We start from the raw sequence: 7,947 nt of genomic DNA on the forward strand, positions 1-7,947 counted from the left end.
TCACACTGCTCCCTACCGGTGGCCTACAGCAGTGCTTTTCAAAGAGGACTCTGGGAGGCTAATTCGAGTTTCCTAGCACAGCGACGGAAATTGTTACATTTTGGGGGGTGGGGGGCTTGTATCTGTCTATCCCTCTCACTGGGAGTTCAGACGACATCAGAATTGACTTTCTCTGTTTGTCATTTCTGTCATTTTGGCTTCACTGATTGGCCGGATGGCAGATGAGGTGAGAGAACAGGAGAAGACTGAAATTACTATTTAATATACATATTAATATATTAACATCATATGCTGATATTATATTCTTAAAATAGGATATATATATATATATATATATATATATATATATATATATACAGTACAGGCCAAAAGTTTGGACACACGCTTGATGGTTTTTGCAACTCCACTTGGGGACACATTTAAAGTTTTTGCAATTTTCCGGACTGACTGACCTTCATTTCTTAAAGTAATGATGGCCACCCGTTTTTCTTTAGTTAGCTGATTGGTTCTTGCCATAATATGAATTTTAACAGTTGTCCAATAGGGCTGTCGGCTGTGTAGTAACCTGACTTCTGCACAACACAACTGATGGTCCCAACCCCATTGATAAAGCAAGAAATTCCACTAATTAACCCTGATAAGGCACACCTGTGAAGTGAAAACCATTTCAGGTGACTACCTCTTGAAGCTCATCGACAGAATGCCAAGAGTGTGCAAAGCAGTAATCGAAGCAAAGGGTGGCTATTTTGAAGAAACTAGAATATAAACCATGTTTTCAGTTATTTCACCTTTTTTTGTTAAGTACATAACTCCACATGTGTTCATTCATAGTTTTGATGCCTTCAGTGAGAATCTACAATGTAAATAGTCATGAAAATAAAGAAAACGCATTGAATGAGAAGGTGTGTCCAAAGTTTGGCCTGTACTGTATGTTTTTTTTTTTTAATATATCTTCAGCTCTTTTCACTTCCACAGCTGTAATAGAAAATAAGATGTGTTTCCTTTTCAAGGCAAGCACATAATAAGAACTGACAAAAGTAAACAAAAAATAACAACAGACATGAGTGTATAGTAGAGTAGGTATGAGTCTCCCATGGTTTTGGAAAGGAACTGGTTGAATTTGCTGAGCTGTCAGAGCCTTTCAACTTTTAAAGCTTTGACAGCTTTAATACTTTTATACTAGACAGAGCTAGGCTAATGACTCCCATAGACTTCAAGTCTTTATGCTAAGCTAACAGGAAATGCTACTCATAGGAACTGAACCACGTGATGTACGGAGGTGAAGATGGTGTAACAAGATTACAGATTCAAGATGAACTTGATTGTGGTCCAGACTGCACACGCAACGAGAGCACAGCAGAATGAAATGTTGTTCCGTCCTGCTGAAGGCCATAAAGGAAAATACTTAAAAAACTGACAGTAAACAACAAATAATGAAGATATGAACATTCTATAAAACAAAAATAAGTATACTGCACAACGTCAGTCAAACTTAGGAGTACGACTGTTTATTATCAACACATTGTGTGTGTGTGTGTGTGTGTGTGTGTTGGGGAGAGGTTACTGGGAGTTGAGGTGTCTGATGGATTGGGGGAAGAGTGTTTGCAGTGTGTGTGTGTGTGTGTGTGTGTGTGTGTGTGTGTGTGTGTGTGTGTGTGTGTGTGTGTGTGTGTATGTGTGTGTGTGTGTGTGTGTGTGTGTGTGTGTGTGTGTGTGTTGGGGAGAGGTTACTGGGAGTTGAGGTATCTGATGGATTGGGGGAAGAGGGTTTTGCAGTGTGTGTGTGTGTGTGTGTGTGTGTGAACAGCCGTCAGGGTCTGTCTTGTTGTTGTTGAAGACCCTGGAGAGGAGGGAGTTCTGCTTTTAGGGCAACATAGGCCGAACCTCCACTGAGCAGCACAGACCTCGGATGAATGTTCTCACCATGTAGGAGAACATTTTGGTTCTGGAGGTAGAGGCCTGGTCCTCGGGAGCAGCTGGGTTCTCAGCAGGAACCTCCTTCTCCTTCTCCTTCTCCTTCTTCTTGTTCTTGTTTTTTGAGAAGACTTTGCGGATCCACCTGAAGCAGCTCTTGGTCTTGCGAGCCTGCTTGGCGTCTTCCTTGCCTTCGGCCGGAGATTCTGTGGGAGCCTCAGCCGTGGTGGTCTGGCCGAGGGTCTGGGAGGGCGTCTCAGAGGCGTCATCTGAAGTGTTGGTCAGGTGATGAGCCGGGCTCTGGCACAGGCTCAGAGGAAGACTAAGAAGCCGTTTTAAAAGCTCCTCCGCAAACATCTGCCTGAGGTCGCCGGGGTCATCCCTAGATGTGCCTGGGACTTCCAGTTCCGCTGTCTTCGGGAACACAGACTCAGAAATTGTTTGACTGGCCATCAGGAACATTTCCTGAGTCTGCAGGTTCTCGCCCTCAATCACAGAGCAGATTCTGTCAGTGAGCGTCGGTGAAGAACAGCGAATCGCTCCACTGGACAGCAGCGTCTGCAGCGTCTGTGGTGAGGACGCCTCAGCGGCCGGGATGTCCTGGACGGGGTCTTTGCTGCCCACCTCCTCCATGATGGTGTCAGCTATTTTGGACATTGTTTGCTGAACAGACTGCACAGAGGACCACTCCACAGTGTGGCACTCGTCCATATCAGTGTAGTAGGCCCTGATTGGACAGAAATCCAGCTCAGACATGACACAGGACTGAGGAGTCCTAGCCACACAGTAGAAATCCTCCAGCCTCTCCCAGATGTCTGAGCATGCAGATTCTGTTGAGGACGGCCTTTCTTCCTCAGGTGTTTCAGGCTTGTTAAAGACTGACATCAACAAGTTGAGAGAAGATGCGAGCGCCCTCCTGGCAGCTGTGTCCTTCTTCTTTGACCTCGCCACCCAGTTTTTAATGGACTGCAAAACCTCTTCCAGCAGGTTATTGCAGGTCCTGCAGCAAGCAATCATTAGAGACTGACCGTCCAGCTCTGGGTTGTCACCATGTTTGTTGTCTGTGGGCAGAGCAGAGTTGTTCTCTGCCACGGCCAGCTTTACATGATTGACAGTAGAGCAAACGGTATCCTTCATGCTGTGGTTGTCAGTGTGGGATGGCTGAGGCATCTGTTCCTCTGTGATCTCTACGGGTACGAGAGACGTCGCCGAAATTCTGCCATGCACTTGAGGCGTCGAGTGGCTAAAGGAACTGCACTGAAATGAAAGTGCCTCACCTGGAGACTTCTGAGGCAGCTCCTCTGCCACGGTGGAAACGGCTTTGGCAGTGTTTGTATCCTGTGAGGGATTGGTGTGACAACACAGAGTCGAGCGTTTCTGTGTCCTGACAGCCTCTAGTTTTGCTTGCAGGAAGGCTTGCATGGTCCTGGCAACTCCCTCCTGCATTTGCAAGGCTAACTCAGGGCGTAGGATGTCCGGATAGTTCTGCAAGACTGTCAACAGCATGTTCACCTGTGTCACAACATGCTCAACGATGATCTCTGTGAACTGTCCAGATATCCTGCCGACTCTGTCCACGCCAACCACATCACAGAGAACCTGGTGGAAGTAGCTTTCCAAACCCCTCTGGACCTTCTCCTCTGTGATGCCAAAGAGCTCCTTGAGAGGCTCTGCGGTCAGTTGGCTGAGGTCTTCCCCTGGCGCCTGTGAGGTGCAGGGTAGCGGGGAGGTGCTAGTTGGGGTCATTTGGCCCCATGATCTAGCAAACTTCTTGATGGCGGGGAAGAGAGCCTCAGCTGTCGCCTTTTGAACAAACCGTTTCAGGTCTGTGCTCAGCTGTTTCTTCACTTCTGGATCAGAAATGCCGGCGCATGTTTCTCTCCACTGCTCTTCAGTCCGGCTTCCAAATAAATCGACGCTTTGGGGACAAGATGTTTGGTCCATCTTTGTAAGTCCAGGTGTGCAGTCGCCGGCCTCGCTCCCGATCTCCCGTGGATCGGGACTTTTGGAGTTGTTTGCACCCATGGTGCAGGTAAGGTTTAAGTGTCCTTGGAGAACTCTAGAGGGTGCTTCTAGTAGTAACCGAGGTCAGTCTAGGTGTGAAAAACTCCTGCAGACTCCTACAGTCTGGCTGATGTCAGTGACGATGTCATAACTGAATACTGAGAGTCGTGGCTGTGACATCACTCACTCCAGCCAACCTTTGAGGTTCATTGCCGTAATGAGCTTGAAAAAACAAATATAACTGTGGCATCAAAAGGTATTTAAAAAGTTAAATTAAGGTGAAAAAACAGGAAAAGATGTGACCTGTTTCAAGTCTGCAGCTTAAAGTTTAGAGCCAGTAACCCAGTGTTCAAAAAACCTTTGTTCTGGTTGGCTGCTGTTACCACAAAGATTATATTCACACAGTGTGATGCTCTCAGCTGATGTCCATGTTGGTTCACATTCACTCTGAGCTGTTCACACTGTTGCCTGAAATATTCCTGTAATATTCCTGTAATATTCTTGGGATATTCCTGTAATATTCCTTTAATATCCCGTAATATTCCTGTAATATTGCTGTGATATTCCTGTAGTTGCTCTCTGTGTGTGTGTGTGTGTTTGAGTGAGTGTGTGTGTGTGTGTGTGTATGTGTGTGTGTGTGTGTGTGTGTGTGTGTGTGTACGTGTGTGTGTGTGTGTGTGTGTGTGTGTGTGTGTGTGTGTGTGTGTGTGTGTGTGTGTGTGTGTGTGTGTGTGTGTAAAAACTACATTTAGATAGATCAAAATGCCTGATGGCTCAGACACCTTTCACAAGCATTTCAATTAATTAATTGAAATTAATTCAGTTGACATTACTGACACAAAAATATGTATGATATGAGTGATTATTTTAACACTATGTTTTAATCACAGCACTTTGAATTTATTTGACAAGCATGATACTTAAACAATTCTATAAAAATCACTTCACGTAGATGTCTGGGGCTTAATGAGAGTCAATTTGGGGTCCAGAATATTGAAAGTTTGAAAATTCCTTGTTTACAGTACAAACTTGAATGATTCAGTCATTCATTCATTCATTCATTCATTCATTTAAAATCTATCAGCCTACACCAGGCCTCAAATACCAGCTTCCCTAATCAAATTCCCTCTTTTTCAGTTAAATCCCCTCAACATGATAATAAACACATCTTATCAAAAAATAAAGCGCCTTTCGAGCCGTCACTTCAGTCACCCGGATCATTCCCAAAGACTAATGTGCTCCCTGTTCCATACTGCCCATAGTGTATAAACGTAATAAGCCTAATCTCTACCTTGATGTGTTGTTGAAAATATCCAAATCATCACTTATGACACGTGTGCAATCAAAGTAGTGAATACAAAATACAAATAGGAAAATGATGAAAATGATGTAATGTTACTGATAAACAGTCCATGTTGGCTAAATAATACAGTTGTATGTGAATATTTCCCCAATCGGTCCAACTTGGTAGTTGTAACATGTTTGTTTAAGATCAAGTAATTCATAATTCACTGCACAGTTACATACAGCGTGTTTTCTTTTTCTCTCTTCCTTTCCTGACCTTGCAGAATGGGATAAACTGTTGCATGAATAATGGATCAATGATCAGTGTAACAATGTCAGCTGCTACTACTACTACTGCACGTAGGAGCTTTGAAAGGACGCCATTTTCTGATGTTAATATCATAATTTTGAAGGGAAAAAAAAGCCAGAATCCCAAAAATCTGACATTTGCCAGAATTCTCATTTTATTCTCAGAATTCTGGACTTTTTTATGGACCTACTGTAATCTTCTTTCACACTTACACTAATTTCATACAGAACTAATTAACTGGAACCACTCTTCAATTCAACATACATCTGCTGCACAAGACAGCACTTAAATTACTTGTAAACTCTGAACAGTTTTGTCCTCCTGTTCATCCTACAGACTTCTGCCTCAGTGGTGGAACATGAAGCGTGGTAATAAGAAATTGGGCTGATATTGCGAGGATAAAGTGCTGCTTAGTGGGTAATAATACCAAACATTTATAGAAGACCCTATTCACTCACCCTATTGAAGACACGTACCCACATATGACCATGAATTAGAGATTTTATTCATATCTGTTATAACACTGCTGGTACTATGAAATAGCAGCACATAACCTCTAAAAAAACAAAGAAAAAAACAAGTAATGCATGAAATATACAGATTATAAATGTATGATTGGCTGACAATACCTTTTTTCAACTGAGTATAAATGAAATCCCCAAAAATGGAGAAACAAAATGCTTTTAAAGTAAAATTTCTGTTACCATTAACAACGGGTGCATGTTTGAGCCCGGTTTCAAGGCGTGTCTCAAAGCACAAAATGGAATCTACAGATTTGTGTGCATGGCCACATATTGTCCATTTTTTTGACAGCATGACTTCAAAGTAACACATATCAATTGGAAGTGTGTTTCATGCCTGTATCAGGTGCTGTGAGGTAGTATAAAGAGCGAGACAGTCTGCGTGAGGAGGAGGGCTGGCCCAAGATCCAGCCCCGCTCTACGCACGGCCACGCCTTGTTTTAGTCACATTAGCTAATGTTCGCTTTTGTCGGCTACAGCTACTGTAATTTAGCCACAAAAAAAATGAAATTACTGTTCGACACAAATCTGTAGATTAAATCTTGTGACTACTTCACAAACTGCTGTGAGACTGGGCTGCATGTTTCATAATTCAACCTTTATCTGGCTGAGACTGCATGTTTATTTCGAGTTTCCGCCAGTAGAAATCGGTGGGGTGGGGTGAGGAAGTAGGGGCACAAATGGCAGAGAGACATGAGGAATTTGTTTAGTTGCTATGACTGAGCACACAGGTCCTGAGGGTTCAAGACCTATGTGGTGGCATCCTTTTCCAGCAGCATTTCCAGTATGAGCGACGGATGATGCTTTGTCAAATGTATAAAAGTTAACACACTTGGCACACTGCTTTCAAACCTAAAAAAACAGTCTCGATACAAGATTTAAAGGGACAATGAGTACTTCCCCCTCGTCCTATAGCACAAAATGACCAGAATGCATGTATGGGGGGTTGATAAGGTTGTTGATAAGCACTGACGGTATTAATAACAAGTATTTGGCCAATTCCTAATAGTTCTGGCTTCAAAAATCACTGGCCCATATTCTGTTTTGGGTCAAATTCTCCACCCTTTTGAGATGCAAGACCCCCTCCCATAGCTGCCAAAACTAAATACTTTATCCTCACACACAAAAAAAGGAAATGACAAAGGAGTATTACTATCACAGTATTTAACATGGGGATATTTTACCACTTCACTTGGTAAGGTTATTATTTATGCCAAGATGTTAGAGTTCCTACAGGTTGCCAATAAAGTCACAGGTTATTAATGTCTCTTTCATTTAAATCTATACACCAGCTGACAAATCCTCTGCGTCAGTGACAAAATACAAAAAGTATCACAGAAAGGGGTTTCTAATTTAACTAAAATAGGATTGTAGAAAAAACAGTGCTCCACCAACCAGAGGGAGATGCTACTTTAAAGTAAGATGAGGTGCAACACGATCTGTGAAAAAATGTCCAAGCTTTAATGCTTTTATGATATTAAAAATAACAGGATCTCAGTAAAAATTAACCTTCACCTTCAGATTTTTTTTTTTGGAACTATGAAAACTGGGACATTTTTTTCACTTAGACAGTGTTGCAGCCTGTACCATTAAAACAGGACACTACGCACTGTCCAGCTCTATTTGGCAACATAAAATTATTCAAGCTTATGGGGAAGCAAATGAAATAAAGGCATTGGTCATGGATCAATGGTGCCTTCTGAAATTAGCCCATAATTATAAAATCTCTTCATGCTGAGCAGCTATTCCTTTCCTTGGTGCCAGCTCAAACTGTTGAAAGTGCACAAATGATGATGCAGTTTTGGTCTCAAGCATAAACAGACATGGGGAATATTTAGGAAGGTTGATGGAAAAACAAAAAAACAGTGAATTTCATGAGTACACAGAGGTGGGACCAAGTCATTAGTCTGCCAG

Source organism: Myripristis murdjan, chromosome 24, assembly GCF_902150065.1.
Source record: "Myripristis murdjan chromosome 24, fMyrMur1.1, whole genome shotgun sequence".
NCBI classification, from domain to species: Eukaryota; Metazoa; Chordata; class Actinopteri; order Holocentriformes; family Holocentridae; genus Myripristis; species Myripristis murdjan.